Consider the following 18,758-nt stretch of genomic DNA (forward strand, 5'->3'; position numbering starts at 1 on the left):
GTTAGTGGGACTGAAATCTCATGATTGTCATGTTCTGTTGTGGTCGATGTAGTCGTTATTTCAACCAAAACAATATTTATATCTTTACAAACTACTCTTAGTAGAGTGATAAGCAAAGGTCAGATCCCAAGGGACGGGTATCGATTTAAGATTTCAATTGCAAGTAGCTGTGTCTTAGGGTGTCACAAATTTGGGTTGAGATGAGATGTAATCTAAACTAATCAATAAGATGAATGAAAACAAAGTAAAGCAATAAAAGGGATCTGTAAACAATTGATTAAGGGCACTAGGGTGTCATGAGTTCATAAGGGAATCATGGAAATATATCATACAAACATGTTCTCAAATAGATGCAAGCAACTTATTGTTATGATGGAATCGAGTTAGTGCATATCTTACAATTCCTAGGAAGATTTAGGTCCCGGAGCCGAGTCGATCAAGACTTTACAACACCTACAAGTCGACTTAGTCTCTTCCTATTCAACTCTATGCATGGTCTAACAAGGCTTGAGTTGGCTTATATCTTACAAGCCTCATTGAAAAGATAAGAGATGGGTAAAAAATGCAAGGTTTCATAGTCTAGCATTTCATCAAACATAATATGTGCATAGGTTGAAATCAGAACAAGCAAGCAACTAATTATGGAAGCATATTAAATTAAGCATAGATCTAATCCCATGATTGATTCCCCTGATTCCCCATTAACTCTAACTAAGATACTACTCACTCATGATCAAGTTTAACATGCTAATAAGGATGTCAATCATATTAACAAAGCAAAACATGATGAATAAGTAATGTAAATAACAATAATTAAGCAAAGGTAAAAAGGGATTATACCAACTTGAGATGATCCAAATATAAAGTAAAGAATAATAGAAGGAAACTTGATGATTGATGGGGAGTTGTCAATCCTCCAATAAACCCCAAATAATCTTCTAATTACCCAACTAAAACTAAGAAGAATTGAGAGATTAAGGAAAGATTAAGATGTGATTAATATTGAAATATGTATTACAACTTGGATTAAGACTAAATTAAGAGATTAGAATGAGATTAGGACTTGATTCTAAGGTTGATGATAATCTAGGTAGTACAATGGGGTATTTATACTAAAATTAAGTACAAGGATTAGGGTTACTAAGGGCTTAAATGACGATTAAGACCCTAAGAGAAGCTTGATGATTTGCAAATCCAGAGGGACATGCGCGGCCTGAGTAGTAACTCCCCAGGGACACGCGCATCCTGGGCTTGAATTATGCTCGGGTCTGTAAGGGGATCCGCGCGGATCGAGCCTTGGGATGCCCGGATCCTGGGATAAGGTTCCTCCTCTTATTCTTGGCTACCTAACAATCCATGGGGACTGTCTTAGGGATGCAAGGATCTTCATCATTGCCCATTTCACTTGATTTATTTGCTTAGGCCTTTAGTGTTGGTCTCTTCTTCAATGCTTGGTCATTAGATGCGATCCATTTAACTCCATAAATGCAAGGCTAGCAATCCTCTCATACCAAGGACACAAAACCTCAAAGAATATGCAAAATAGGGAACTAAAGATAAGAATTGACCCTAATAGTTGCTAGAAAGCATGGGAACGAGGTTAATTCGGGGACTAAATGTGCTCAAATATGAGTCACATCAAACATCTCCAAACCGAACCTTTGCTCGTCCCGAGTAAAGAGGTGACTAAAACTATGACCTTTATTTAAACTAACCTACTAATATAGCCGATATGAGATAATTAGCGGGTCTTACTCCGCCACTTCAACTCACAACAAGGCATCCATGAGATAAGATGTCTTCTTGCAAGGCAAGGTGGAGCTTGCCAAAATGGCGACACATCCATGCATTAAGCACACAAAACAAGTAATGGATGCATCTACAAAAAGGAATAGCCACTTTCCTCATCTAAGTGGTGGAAATTATCCAAAAGAGAAGCAATCTAAGGGTACACACTCTATTATAGATATGGTTTCTTCAAGTTACTAAGCCTAGGAGGATACCAACAAATCACCTCCAAGTTGTGTCAAGCTAGGGTACCTTTGTCCTCAATCGCTAAATGCTTTTGTCAAGAGTAGGCTCCCTATGGTGTTAGAAACACTGTAGGATCGCGAAATTCCCCTTCTTGCCTAGACAAGAAGAAGGGTCGTGCCCTCTCCACCATGCACAAAAGTGGAATCAATGGATAAAAGGTTTCAATATGATTTTGAGTTTCATAATGGGAGTTTACTTTTGATTTGTTATTCCCCCCAATTTCTTGTGGCATTTGACATTTTGAGAACAATTTCTTGCCATTTCTTTGATATTTGGCATTTTGATACTTGGCAAACTTTTCAATTTTTGCATTGTTTGAACATTTTTCAAAGTCACCCTAATTTGTAATGAGGGTGCTTTTATTGAAGCATAGGAGTTCTCATTTTTGTACTCCTCTTTGATGCAATTTTTTTGCAAACTTTTTGATTTTCACTTTGATGCATGAACTCAAATTGAGATTTTTGTGCCCATTCATTTTTTGTGTGAAAGATATGATAGAAGTGGGAGATGGTTGCATGGTTTCAAGGGTCACCTTGGAATAAACGGTAGCCAAGGAGTCATCACACCACAAGGTACTCTTGACTAGGCCTTAGTCCATGGGTTAAAGGATACTAGCATGACACATCCTAGGGTGTTTTGAAGATATTCTAATGAGCAAAGGTTCAAGAATAAAAAATATCTACAAGGGCCTTATATACACTTATCAAGCTTCCCAAATAAATGTTTTCACAAAATTTTCCTAGAATACAACTACATGCCATGATGCAATTAGCATATATACAACCTAATGCAAATGCTTCTATCAACTATTATGCCATGTAAACTAAATGCAAGCTCTTAACAACACATTGGTTTGTACCGCATCAACCAAAATAAAGCCACATTGTCATTAACATATAAAAGGAGGAAGGAGATTTGGAAAGATCATACCATGCGGTCTTCTATTTTCTTCATGCCTCGAATGTGGCGTAGTCGGTTTAATGTGATAAGAGTGACAAACAAATACAAATATATACAATATGTACAATTCTACACTACAAAGGAATGAACATGTTTTTGGATTTTTTAGAATCTTTCAATTTTTATCATTTTTCGATTTTTTGAATGCTAAGTTAGAATTTCCCATCACCACACTAGTATGGGCATTGTTCTCAATGGCCAATACGATAGGAAATTATGCAATGCAAGCTATATGAGAATGCATGATTTCTAAACTAGTATGCAAACTATATGAAATATATAACAAGTGATGCAATCTAATCTATCCTATATGATGCATACTTTCGATTAGTTGGAGAGCCAATTTGAATTGACTCGCATTCCTTGTGAGTGAACTTCCCCAAACCAAATAAAACACTATTGATAGTGCAAAAAGAGGGGGAATTTATGCACAAGGTAAGAATGCAATGCATGAATTCTTAATGGGACTAAGGTGGGAGTCCTTTTAATGGTGCTAGGACTCCAAACTCAAAATTACCAAGAGCCCAAAATGACTCTACAAATGATCAAGATAAAGATTAAAAACATGATATAAAAACAAAGCTAAAGGAGGGGTAGGAGACTCACAATGGAATAGGTTGATGCTAAACAATCAACCCCGCACTTGTGGTATCCTCCATTAAGCTTTGTCAACCTTCAATTGTCGCTCATCGCGACATCATCATCAATGGCCTCATTACCGGCATCATCATCATCGAAATTGTTATCATCATCATCAATTTCATCATTCTCCACCTCCATCGGACCGGAGGATTCATCAACTTCATCATCATCGGAATTCGGACTTTGCTCATCTTCATGGCATGAACCACTACCTTCCTTATCTTCTTCAACAACAATCTCTCCTCCATTAACCACCTGGCTATCCTTGTCGGCATCTTGAGAAGTACTAAGGAAAAACACTTTCCTATCCACCCAACTAGGCAAAGAACACGAAGAATCAAGAAGTCCTTGCTTAGCAAGATGTAGTAGTGGTGGATATTGGGCACGATAAGCATTTACCCGGTCATCATAAGATTCTCTATGCAAGTGTTGCATAAATTGGGTCAAGTAATCATTGCCTACCACAACATTAGAACCACTTGGTTTAAATTCTTGGTAGGCAAAAGGATAGGGTGGAGTCACAATGGTGGAGGAAGAGGGCTTTGCAATCCAATCCCTTTGTTGCTTGATTATCAATTCGGCTTCTTTGGAGACGGAAATGAGGTAGTTTGTTCGATGGGCAGAGATACGACAAATCTTGGTTGGCAAGATAATGGACTTGGCTTCCTTGATGATCCATTCAAATTTATGATCAAGATTGTTATTTGTGACCCAATGGAACTTGTTGATCAAAGTACTCAAGTCAAGAAGATTGCTTCCCTTAACCGGTTTGTAGGTCTTATCCTTGTTGAACTCCGGGTTAAAGTGTTTAGCTAACCTTGTCACTAAGCCCCCATTTACAATAAAGGCCGCTCCCACTTTCCCATTATCAATCTCTAGCCACCGCGCAATCAATAATTGAAGGATGTTGTACTTTTAGGTGGACTTTCCGTTTAACATTCAAGAAGGACTCGAGGTAGACAAAGTCGAGTTCGGTTAAGTGGTTGGCTCCTTTCCTTGAAATTAAAGTATTAGCCACAAACTTGTGCCAAGTTCTTATGCCCGGATGGTGAACATACAAAGCATGGCTCTCCCGGAAGGAATCGAATTTACGACCGGTTATGGTTTTTCATAGGGGTGCGGCATCATACTTCAAAGGCTTCTTTTCAAAATGATCATATTTCGTAAGACCAAACACTTTACCAAATTCACCCTTAAGCATTCTTCTACTCTCGTTCTCAAGTCGGAACTCAACATAACTTCGAGTCTCTACCTTGTACTACCTCATGGAGCTTATGAACTCCATGGTCAATGAGGGGTAAGTCAATTCTGTTGGAGTATGTGTCCTTAACAATAGTGCGATCACATGTTTAAATCTCAAATTAAGAATATGTAAGGGATGATTCATTTATATAGTCAACTGATCAACATTAATTAGTAATGATTGGCTAACTAGAGTTTGACATTACTGTAGTTTGACGGTGGTGATCAGTTGATCCCTTAAGGTCACACCTATAGGACAATTCCCTTAATAGATAAGTTGATTAATTGTATACCGATACAAGTTGATCAATTCCTTAAATTGAACAATTCATTTTGTAAGTGAGAATAATTATATCTTATTGTAATTTAATTAAATAAGATTTATTTTAGTAATTAAAAGATTTTATTACTAAAATTCGTTATTGTTTGTGAAACAATTAAATTAAGAATGATCGATTAATTATAATTGCAAAATATTGTGAATTATAATTATATGACCCATTTTATCTATGTGATCAAGAATTACTAGACAATTTGTTATATGTAATTTAATTAATGTATATAATGATATTTATTTGATAAATATGCATTAAATTAATTAATAACATATTACATGCTACATGTGACATATTGTGTGACAAATGACAAATTGATAAAATAAAATAGAAGTCCATTTTATCTATAATGACCGAAAAAATGGAGGGATTATAGGTTAGTGAGTGTTTTATTTAATTGATTAATAAAAACACAATCATAACCTATTTGAGGTAGCCTTGCATCTATAAATCTTGTGAAGAACAAAAGCAAAAGTGAGAAGGTCATGCATTGGCCTTCCACCACGACCAAACCGGCACCCCCTTCCTAAATAGAGAATTGGTTCTCTATATTTTTCTTTCACATAATTTTCTATCATTCTAATTATTCTCTCCCACTTCTCTCTAAAACTAGTTTTAGATGATATTAAATTACGCATCCATATTCTAATATTATAACATAATATTACTAGTGTAGTAATATAAATATTATTAGAATCTTTTAAGGGCTACTAATATATAAATCTAGTTAATTCATATATTAGTTTTAAGGGTAATAGTCTTGGGTGCAATTGTTAAGGAGCATATCTACACTTGAGGTTGGAGGATCATCCTATATTACTAGCTCAAGAACAAGTGAAGGTAGGAGACCTTACTTGTGCCCCAAAAATTCGAACCATAAACAATGTAAGAAATGTGATTTTCTCCTTATTTTTGTTCATTTTGTTATGCATGCAACTAGATCCACTAGTATATAAATTATGGGTAATTTATAAAATTATTAGATGAGTCTAATAGGGGTATATGAACCTAAAAATTGGCATCAAGAGCTTTGGTGTTGCATGCATAATCGGTTTGATTTTTCCGAGTTAAATGTAACTTAATTAAAACTAATAATTTGTGATTTATTAGATAAAGCCATGAAATCATAATGCATGTTGTATATTCTGGTCCTAAAATGTATTTAGGTCATTTTGATGATTTATGGTCTTTTATTGTTCATTTCAATGATTTTTAGTTATTTTATTACATTTTAATGACTAAAATGGTATTTAAAATGTTAAAAATAGTTAAACATAGTCTCTGACCTTGAAATTTTTATATGACCTCACATGCATATTTTACTTATTGTATGTAAAATGTCGTATAAATTTGATTTATTTTGCATGATTTATGATTTTTATGAGATAAAAATGAATTAAATGGAGATAAAATGGTTAAAAATAGTTAAGCTTCGAAACAGGCCATGAATTTTTAATATATTGTCACATGCATATTTTACTCACTTTGTATAAAATTTAAGATGAGCTTGATTCATTTTGCATGATTTATGAATTTTTAGAGTAAAAATAACATAAATCGTGACTATTTTAGCATAAATAGCTAAAACAAAATGGCATGAGAAAATTATTTTAGGTTGCATTTATATCCCACTTATCAGATCTAAAGTTGTAAAATTGATTAGATTAATCTTTGTATGCTTTAGATATTTTATTTGATAAAACCGATAAATCGCAACTACATTTTTCTCGAAATAAATTCGAAAATTTTAACCATGATTTTTGATATTATGAGTGTCATGGATATATTCCAGAATGTTCAAAAATTTAAAAATTCAAATTTTGAAATTATTGTAATTAAATTTGGATTTATTTCATAAATGTTATGATTTTAGGGTCAAAATGAGCATAAAATTATATCAAGTTGAATTATTGTCAAAAATTGAGTAATGACTAATTTTTGAGACCTAAGAGTGTTATGATAATTAACTTGGACTAAAATTAGATTTTAGTATTAATTTACGATTTTAATAAGTTAAAAGTCGTGAATTTCCATAAAACCGGGTTATATGATCGATATAAGTTAAATAGGGCGATTTGGCACATAATTTGGCATGATAGACACATATTATAATGCTGCATATTTCATTGGTGAATATCGTATTTTATTTATGTAATTTTGAATTATGTAATTTATCTTAGTATGGCCTTAGTTTTTAATCGATATTACCCGTAATGTAAGGGGATATTGATTCGGTTGTAAGTTAATGTGATCTCGTATCACTTTTATTTTTACTAGTTTTTCATATTACAAATGTATAATAGAAATAGCTTTGTATTTTATTATTATTTGTAATTCCGGAGTTTCTTCAAGACGGTGCCATGCGGAACGGCGTTCCGATCAAGACGGTGTTACCTTGGGAAGCGTGCCACTTGAAGTTCAAGGGACCAATGGAGTTGGTTTCCGAATTTGTAATATATTATTTGATTTTCTATTTTAGGAAGGCCATACTAGGAAGTTTATTTATTGCTTTTGCATTTTTCATTATATGTTGCATGCATTGCCAAATCGCCATAACATCACATGCATATCATATCGAGTCTTCGACCATGCCAATTATAATTATCGATAATTCGACTTTTAGTTCACTTAAATTTGATAGATAATAAATTAACAAGACCTTCATTTTAAAAGATTGAGACTTAGCCTTACCTAATAGTAGGAGCCCATGAATCTCAATTTCATAAGGGGTACAATACGATTTTTCGGGGTGCTTCTATTGACGTTGGGTAAGTGGGGTAATAAGTAGTTATTACACTTCTAAAGTTTGGTTGATCTCAACGAAGGTATTTTACGACCGTAGCCGCAATAGGTTCGGGCTAAAGATGAACTTAACGTAAATTCATCGACCGAGAGTTCTAATTGTAGAATCGGTTAAAACGGTTAACCCACCAAGATTATATTAGCAAGAGGTGTAGAGGGCCCGTAGGCTCACATCCAAGATTTAATATGAATTTAGGGTCTTGGAATCGTTTACATAATTGGGTGGAGGTCATTATATAAATGCTAAAACATACTTAAATGTTTTATATATTACGATGAATGTTGTTTTTCCCACTATTTCGTTGTTTTTTTTTAAAGTTGTTCTATTTCATTACTCCTACTCATATGCGATATCATTCGATTGTAACACGAGTCTCCGCTAAACCACTATTGCTAATGACAAGGAATCTCTTTCTAAAAATGATCCGTATCATAGATTGTGGACTAGCTCCATAGGAATCGTTCTATTCCATAGAACTCCATAGGAGTTGTCCTATGTCATATAAGATTAGCATTTTAAAATTCCTAACATACCTGTGTATGATTTCTTGTGAAGAAATATGACTAGAGGTAATGATTAGTCAAAATATGTTTTGATTATATCTTCTATGCATCCATGGTTCAAAAGTCTTATTGCTCAACCAAAACACTTGTCATCAAGCACCTAAGTTATTAACATGACAATGTTAAATTGGTAAATTAATTTGTTAGAAATTTTGATTTACCAAATACCACAATGGAGTTCATCCTTGTGAAGGATTAACTAGGAATTTATATGAAGATAAGTCTTCATCAAGTAGAAATTCTTGAAGTGAGTGGGCGCAATAAGAAGTAAGTACCTATCTTAATTGTTAAGGATAGAACTAGGCACGAAAGAGAAGGTGTTAGACACTAAAATAGATACAAACTCCAATAAGTAAAGATCAAGGAAGTTGGTCATGTGACTCCAACATATTCCTTCTTGAATATCTATGATATTGACATTGCATTATTACCAATTATCACGTCATGAGTATTTGATACAAATTTGTGGTTTTTATCATAATATTTGGCATTATCGTGTGACGACTAGCAAGAATAAGTTGAGAAATTTACATGAATGGAACTAGGGTAGTTGTCATTTCATCCATGGACATATAAGTGTTATAGTGTACTCATTTTAGTTTTGTATTTAGAAATGTACCTCAATGATTGTTATGATGTACACTAACTCTAAATAAGAATATAATTCAAGTTTTTGTATAAAACGCAAAGGGTTTCTCTATTATGCAATTAAAACAAGCGTTGTACCCTAACATACCACGATTTAATTTAGGGTGAGACCATACAAATCGAGGTAATTATATTCAAACTAGAAATAAAACGTCATATATACAAGACTCAAGTTGGTGACCCCTATCATCTCTCAATTCTCGATTGAAAATCACATTTAGAAACTAGTTTTGACTAGTCTCCCAAACCATTTGATTGGGAATCTTTTGGTGTATGCGAATCTTGTATTCAAAGCAAGTTAATTCATGACTTTTTCTGGAAAAGGATTATGAATAGAGCAAGATATTCACGCTATTTACACTTTGAAGTGTATGGTCGAATACAATTTCAATCAAAAAAAAGCTTATTACTTCTTCATCTCTTTTACCAACGAACTAGGTAGATACTTGGTATCCATTTAATGAGATAAGAAGAGAAATTCTTTGAATAAGTTCAATGAATGTTTTAAAAGTATCAAAACCCACAGATTATAAAACCAAAGTATTAGTACTTTGTTAAAATGGGGAATAATAAAGTATTGACTTTGATTTACACCAAAAAGAGTGTGATATGATATCACAAGTTCACTTTCATTACGATATGATTGAATCTTTACATTATAGTTGGAGGTAATTTTTGTTATAAAATTTGTCTGGCATTTACTTTTCATATGAGATATGGTTAAAGCAATCATCTACTTTACATATGAGTTATGGTTAGGCATGGTACCTAAATTGTAGCTTGTTTCGATAGTAAACATGTGCTCTCTCTCTTCCTACATGATCACGAGAACAAAGGGTTTGTGGCTCGTGATGCTGTTTATTAAAGAAATGAGGAGTATTTCTTAAAGACAGAGTGGGAGAAAATGTTCAAGAGCCACAAACTGAGAATAAGACGTAGGAAGATGTTCCTTCTTGGTCAAAATCAGTGATTATTTCTTGGAAACCTAAGTTGACAGGAGTCATGTCCTTTTGAAAGTAACAAACCTGCAACTTATTAAGATGCTTTATCTGGTCTCAACTCCACATGAGTCCGAAGTGAGCATAAACATAAAGATGTTTATTTAGCCTGGTTGATTGGTAGCAAAGGGTTTTGCACGCAACAACAACGCTTTATTGTATTCGGATATAATTTGACAGTTGGATTTCAAAATCATCTTGCATGAGTTTTGATAATCGCAACTATCCTAAGGTAGGATGGAAACTTAAGAAGAAGTCTTAAGTCAAGGAGTTGAATTGTATGTTTTGATCATGTGATAAACTTTTCTCGAATTGTCGAGTAGTTCTGTTTATACATGGAGTTTAGTGGGAGTAATATGGTGTTATTACTCTTATGTGTAAGGGACATATTGATCATTTTGAATGATGGAAGACTTAGGAGAAGAATAATACATCTCTAAGGTATCCAGACCTATAAAGATAGTTCTAAGAGGATATTAGCATTGAATGAATATTCTTATGATAATAAGAATCTTGATAAGTTCAAAAGTATTGAACATGTAGAAATTGAATCCACATACTTCCGCTGCGGGATTGATTCAGTACACTAAGATGTATCACCATTCTTAAATTTTGTATACTTAGAGTATGACGAAAAGTTACAAATCGAATCTTTGAGAGAAGTCTCTATATAGCCACATAGTTTATTAGTTAGCACTCAGGAAGTACTAAAGATATGAAGCTAAGCATTTAGAATTGAGATGGATTTATGTGCAAGGAGTTACACAAAAACCATATTCTAAACACATAAGGATGGTTAGAGAATCATCTTGGCTATATTATTTAATGAGGATATCTGCTAGGAACATCCTAGGCAGTTGAACAATGAGATATACACAACGAAAATTGAGTACACTTGCAATAATGACATATGCAAGAAGGAAGGGATGATATTAGGATTCAGTTTTATAAATTGGAGGAACTATGGTAGTTCGTTCCAATAACCGAAGGTTCTATCCCTACTCATTGTGAAGACAGTGGGAGTTATTCAAAGGCAAGAGAGCCTATGTCCAGATTGGATCTTGACACGTACTCAAAGAAGTTCTTGTAATATAAGATTATACACAAGAATGGGAAATAATATATATTAAGGTTAGGGAAAGTGCAAAGTGTTGCTAAAACTTGCTAACGAAGGCTTTTTCATAGGCTAAACATGATAAGTCATGCCATTTCAATTAAGTTGAGATGTATAGTTATATACAATATTAAGTATGGATTATAGATTATGTAGTAATTGATATGGTATCAATTTTACATATGTGATAATGCATTCATCATTTGAGTTTTATATTAAACTCTTTTATTACTTTGTTATATCCAAATAGGTTGTAAGGACAACGTTGAACCCTATTAAAGTGAACTAGATTAACATAGTATTGACCCCTAGTTGCTTATATGAGGTGACGTCTCGAAGTGACTAGAGTGTGATGCGATTGATGGCAAGTTCAAGTGCCATAGAGTCATAAGAGATGACTAGTCGATCACATAGGCAGACTGTATGGGACACTCTGTCGGGCAGTGACCGCTTATAGAGTTCTGGTAATTTTTATAAAGCCTGGTCGTGGCGAGAGATACTATAGTATTCTTTAGAGTCAATTCTTTGACTAGAGACTGTTTGCCCAAGGTGGCACAGTTTCTGAGTGACTTTGATATATGCTCTACGATTTTCATAACTAAGGTCAAATGGGCATCTTTTGGGTCATGATGAGCTGTGGCTATTCAAAGGGAATAGTGCGATAGGAATTGTCCACCCCCTTGTCAGGGTTGTTTGAAATCTCAGGGCCACTCGAGGAGTAGTGAACTGAAAATGCGTGGCCACGCTCGGAAGGTATCTACGGTAGATAATTCAGGTCAGACAGTTACTCTCCAGATCGTGGAAACCACTCAAGATATGATCAAATGCAAGCACGACCTGCAAGTCACCTTGCTTTGAGTGGGAGATTGTAATAGGACAAGAGAATTGGTGACGCACACTTGTCTCAGATAAGTGGGAGATTGTTGGAGTATGTGTCCTCAACAATAGTGCGATCACATGTTTAAATCTCAAATTAAGAATACGTAAGGGATGATTCATTTATATATTCAACTGATCAACATTAATCAGTAATGATTGGCTAACTAGAGTTTGACATTATTGTCGTTTGACGGTGGTGATAAGTTGATCCCTTAAGGTCACACCTATAGGACAATTCCTTTAATAGATAAGTTGATTAATTGTATACCGATACAAGTTGATCAATTCCTTAAATTGAACAATTCATTTTGTAAGTGAGAATAATTATATCTTATTGTAATTTGATTAAATAAGATTTATTTTAATAATTAAAAGATTTTATTACTAGAATTTGTTATTGTTTGTGAAACAATTAAATTAAGAATGATTGATTATTTATAATTGCAAAATGTTGTGAATTATAATTATATGACCCATTTTATCTATGTGATCAAGAATTACTAGACAATTTGTTATATGTAATTTAATTAATGTATATAATGATATTTATTTGATAAATATGCATTAAATTAATTAATAACATGTTACATGCTACATGTGACAAATGACAAATTGACAAAATAAAATGGAAGTCCATTTTATCTATAATGACCGGAAAAATGGAGGGATTATAGGTTAGTGGGTGTTTTATTTAATTGATTAATATAAACACAATCATAACCTATTTGAGGTAGCCTTGCATCTATAATTCTTGTGAAGAACAAAAGCAAAAGTGAGAAGGCCATGCATTGGCTTTCCACCACCACCAAACCGGCACCCCCTTCCTAAATAGAGAATTGGTTCTCTATATTTTTCTTTCACATAATTTTCTATCATTCTAATTATTCTCTCCCACTTCTCTCTAAAACCAGTTTTAGATGATATTAAATTGTTCATCCATATTCTAATATTACAACATAATATTACTAGTGTAGTAATATAAGTATTATTAGAATCTTTTAAGGGCTACTTATATATAAATCTAGTTAATACATATATTAGTTTAAAGGGTAATAGTCTTAGGTGCAATTGTTAAGGAGCATCTCTACACTTGAGGTTGGAGGATCATCCTATATTACTAGCTCAAGAACAAGTGAAGGTAGGAGACCTTACTTGCCCCAAAAATTCGAACCATAAACAATGTAAGAAATGTGATATTCTCCTTATTTTTGTTCATTTTGTTATGCATGCAACTAGATCCACTAGTATATAAATTATGGGTAATTTATAAAATGATTAGATGAGTCTGTGGACGCGGTCCCACGGGGGTCGCTCGGGTAGTGAAAGCGAGCAAGCTTTGTATTTGTGGAGTCGCCACCAATTTATTGTGGAAAATTGGAAACCGTTCGAATACCTCATGCCATGTCAAGACACAAAGTAGTTACATGAACACCAAGAACTCGTTACCCTTATCATTCTATGTCTAGAATGACTCTCGTGGATGCCAATGAACACGGATGTTCACAGAGATCTGGAGTAAAGGGCGAGGGTACGTATTAGGAAGCTCTTTTGATCGAACACCTAATCCCGCCCGCCTCGATAGCGGCCTCCACTAATGATTAGGGAAAATCGTCTATACTTGATATGTTGAAGGTTATATGATTGCACTGCAACATCCATTAGATTAATCCTAACATGTGAGAATTAACTAAGTCGATTAACAATTAATTAGTACTCATTGGGTCAAAGTAGAGATTTAGGTTAATTGCATGTGAGAGCAAGTAATAAATCATACAATACGAAAATACCATAAAAAAAACAATGAAGAAAATTACAATAATTACAATGGATTAATTGATTTACGTCGAAAATACATTTGAAACGGATGGTTTTGAAGAAAGAATAAATAAATTAACGAACAGATTATTAATGATAATACGAATAATAGTTAATTGAAAACGTAATTAATAAACTAGGTCAAGGAAAAAACGGGAGTTCAGAGACAGAACTCAACCCGGAACAGGCGCAGCAGAGCTGCGTCCTTTGGAAGAGGCGCAGCAAACGCTGCGTCTGTTCCTGAGTTCAGTTCTGGCTGTGAAGCCGGAATTGCAAATTGTTAATCTTCGTGGGTGATTTTAATGCTTGATTATTGATAATTGACTCGGATAGAAGTTATTTAACATATTATTTACATGTGATTGAGTCATAAAAACAGTAAAACAAGGATAAAACTAATTAGAACGAATTATTTACAAGATTAATTATGGGATTAATGATACAAATTAAACAAACTAATCAAATTAATTATACTAAATCAGGTTATTAATGACGAACTACTGATGGTAACAATAAATAACAGATGAAAATATATCAATGATGAATTCCAGAGACTCAATATTAATTAATTGAATCTCTAAAACCCGAATTTATTTTATTGACGAAAACCCGCAAATATGGATTATAAGGGATTTAAGTCGGGATTTGAAAAGATGAATTATTACTAATGATTAATGATTTACATGTTAAAACTATCATACTCAAATTATGGTGTTAAAAGAAATATAAACAATTAAACAAGAAAACGAACAGACAAACAAAACACAAAGGAAGAAGAAAGGAAGCAGGAACTGCGGCAGCCTCAGGAAGAGGCGCAGCAGGTGCTGCGTCCCTTAGAAGAGGCGCAGCAAATGCTGCGTCCTTTCTCGACGTTTGTCTCTTGATAATCCGTAAAAAGGATTTAAAATAAGGTTTTATAAATCGGTTTTAAGTGTGTTTTCGACGTAAATCTTACAAGGATGATTACAATAATAAAAAACAATAGTAAAATAGGGATTTACACCCTCAGACTTACATGTTTGACGAAACGAGATTGACTAAGTTAACGTTTAGTGATGCTCGACTCGAATGTACGACGAAAGTGCCCTCTAAGAGGAAATTAAACAAGATTGATTAAAGTTGATTGATGTGGAGTTGGTCAAATTGGTTTGTCATGCAAAACGAGGCTGGTACTCAGAAGGATCCGAGCTTACGTGGTCGAAAGTTCAAGCACGTAGACGCCAAAAAGCAAGAGCGTGGTCTAGAATGCAAAGGGAGAAGAGAAGGGCAGACACTCGCATGAGAAATATGAGGACCGAAGGTCTCTATTTATACTAATCACACGGAGGCATTAGAGTTTCGGAGAAACTTTGGAAGTGAATCTCGAAAAGATTTGAAAACACGCAGAAAGGAACTGGGGAAGAGGCGCAGCAGCTACTCCGTCTCTTGGAAGAGGCGCAGCACCTGCTGCGTCCTTTCCCAAGTGGTTTCCTCCTGCGGAAGAAAGATTTCCGTGTTTCTATTATGGAATTGCGGTTTGATCTCAATTTCCTTTAATATTTTATATAATATTTCCAGGATATAATTTGCCAAAGAGATTAAAAGATTGAAAATATAGAATAGAAGTATCCGGAACATTCCAGAATATTTTGACTCGACATTTTAAAATGGTTATTAGAAAATGAAGACGGTTTTTGACCCGGACTCCAAATGTACTCTAATTACTATCAAAATGACCGTATCGGCGCGTAGATGACAACTATAAGGTAGACACAAGTGTTTGAGTTATCACTTGACGACAAACTTACGAACTGTCATAAATCATTCCGTGTACCAAACATGCGGCCCAATCATCATCGGGTGGCTTGCGGGAGGTGCAGAAATGAGGTATCTACAGAGCCCCCACTTTGACTGCGGCTTGGAGAAGTCGAAAGTCAAAGTATAGCCATCTGGTCAATCGAAGATTACAACCTGACGACTATGGCGACGCGAGGCGGCTCAAGGGATCTGAGCCAAGGACCTGTCGTCGGGAACATTTTAGAGTCTGTCGACTATCGGGGAGGGTCGTTTAAAGTCCATTAGACTATGTAAGGAGGCTCGCCAGCCATAAGAAGAGACCATACCTGAGATTCCTTGAGACTCCAAAGGAAGGCAAAACGTGAAATCGAAGAGGCAGCAGGACGTCGGCAGGAACTGCTGGGGAAATCTGCTCGGGTCGGTTTTCAAACAAACTTCGGCAAAACTTGAGGTTGATGTTGATCTCCAAGTGTTGAGAGGGACAATTGGCTGTCCGGAACTCTCGCTGGGGAACATAATCGAGACTGACCTCCACGTCTTGAGAGGGACAATTGCCTGTCTAGAACTCTCGCTGGGGGAACAGAATAGAGGTGTGTCGAAACACCTGTCAGAGGGTACTCGCTCGTTGTGGCAAGCGAGGTCTTGATAACGTACCGCAACAGTTCGCAGTCAGCTTGAAAATGCGGATCCGGAGGAAGAATAAACATCAAACGGACCAAATATATGGTATATGGTATTTGGGGAAGAGGCGCATAAAAAATGGGCCCACAAATAACGAACTTATAACGAATCTTCGAAAATTAATTTGGAGGGAAACTGAGGAAGAGGCGCAAGAAGAGCTACGTCTCTTGGAAGAGGCGCAGCACCTGCTGCGTCTTTTCCTGAGTGTGGCTTTGTCTGGGTAAAAACTCGATAAAACACGGGTTTTATTCATAATTTCGAAACACAAATTCATCAAATACTCTCTCAAATTCCAACCATTTCTCGCCGAATTTTGATCAAAAGCTTGCATTTTCCATGACTAATCGAGGTATGTGTATTATCTTTGCATTAATCTTTCGTATTTGATCAATTTGGATCGACAAATTAGGGTTTCCAACCCTAAAAAATGTCGAAAATTTGGGGCTTTTCCCCCAAATGATTTTGCCTTGAAAAATTGACTTTGTAGATGGATAATTGGTGAAATTGAGACGGTCTCACAGCTGAACCGTAAATCGCTTCGAAAATAGCCTTAGGATTGCCCGTTTGTGACAAAAACTTGATATTTAGAATCCTTGTACGACGGGTAAACTTCCCACCATTTCGGAATTTTGATTTGTAACGGCTTTTTCAGGACACTTTTCTGGGGCATAATCATCGTTATAACGGAATGCTGTCGAAATTCCGACTCGAACCCATGACTAGGCTTCAATTTAGGCTTGACTTGACCCATTTCACCACATGAGCGGTCGGGTTTTTGGGAAAGTGGCCAAAGATGGCGAGAAAAGAGCGATTTCGGAGCTTTGAAAGCTCGAAAATCCCCTAACTAAGGCTTGTCGTTATTTGACGCGGCCTAAATTCTCTTTAATTTTGCAAGTGATGAGGCTTCTACATCAGGGAGGGGTCCCATGGACATGGCTCTTGACCCTTCTCGTACGCTTGAGGAGGCGTTAGAGCATGCTTTTACTGCTGCAGTGGCAGCTGCTGAGGACAAGGTCGTCGAGGAGGAGGTTGGCGAGGAGGAGGAGGCCCCGAGGCGGGCCAACGTCGGGCGAGGTGGTCAGCAGCTAAGGGGAGCACCCGAGTGGGCTGAGAGTTGGGACATCAGACACCTCATCTGGGCTGCGGAGGGTCACCTGTCCTACAGGACGGTGAAGAGCTTGGTAATTTGAACTCATCATTCTTTCATTTATCTTCTTTTATTCCCTATTCCTTTTCTCTTTCATTCGAGCTAAAGATAGCTCTTGCTTCGAATCAAAATAGGAGGCCGGGAACATCAGGTCTTTCTCGGGCTACACGACGATGATGAAGTTTTACGGGAAGTTGTCGCCGGAGGAGCGGACCATCATCGAGCGGGGAGCATTTGGTGCTTTGGTACGAGCTTGGAGGGACATCAAGGGAAGGAAGATTCGGGCTAACCTTAGCCTGGTTCGAGCTTTCCTTGATCGGTTTTGAGACACGACCTCTACTTTTCACATGCCTTTTGGCGAGGTCGGGGTCACGTTGGAGGATTACGGCATGATTTATGGCTTGCCGTGCGGGACTGAGGCTGTGGTGTGGCCGGAGACGGCCATGAGGGTGGACTCGGCTGAGGCTAGGAGCCTGATCGGTTGGAACCTGATGCCGAAGGCTGCTGGGGTTCCCGGGCTGGTGCCTAGTTCCTACGTCAGGGATTACTTTGCTGGGAAGAGACCGGCGATGGTGGTGATCGATGGGAGGGAGACAGCTCCTCCTCCTTGCACCGTAGAGCAGAGAGCTTGTTTATGGCTCTGGTGGTTCTTGTCTTCGATCTACCTCGGAGACAAGGGAGAGAGGCTGTCGACGAAGTTTCTTCCCTTCCTTTCTGACCTGAGTGGCCTAGGCCGTTGGGACTAGGTCACTGCTGGTTTTGCGGTCCTCATTCGCTATATGAGGGCTATGGTTCGTCCGGAGCTGATAGAGAAGGGGACTTCTCCTGCCACTGTTGGCCCTGGACTATTGATGGAGGTACGAACCTTCATTTCGTATCATGAAAGATCATTTCCTTTTCTTATCGAATCATGAAAGATCGTTATTGATTACCTTGTCCTGCAGGCGTGGGTGTACTCCTACTTCCGAAGTCTCGTGCCCAAGAGGACGGAGCCAGTGGAGAGAGCCTATCCTGTTGTGAGGGATTGGGTGATGTGTCGCATGAAGAGCCAGCGTTCGTTTCACGACGTCTGTCGACGGGACGTGAACGCTCTGCAGTTGAAGGGCGTGAGTACCTTCGAC

The sequence above is a fragment of the Silene latifolia genome, chromosome 7 (assembly GCF_048544455.1).
Source record: "Silene latifolia isolate original U9 population chromosome 7, ASM4854445v1, whole genome shotgun sequence".
Lineage (NCBI taxonomy): Eukaryota > Viridiplantae > Streptophyta > Magnoliopsida > Caryophyllales > Caryophyllaceae > Silene > Silene latifolia.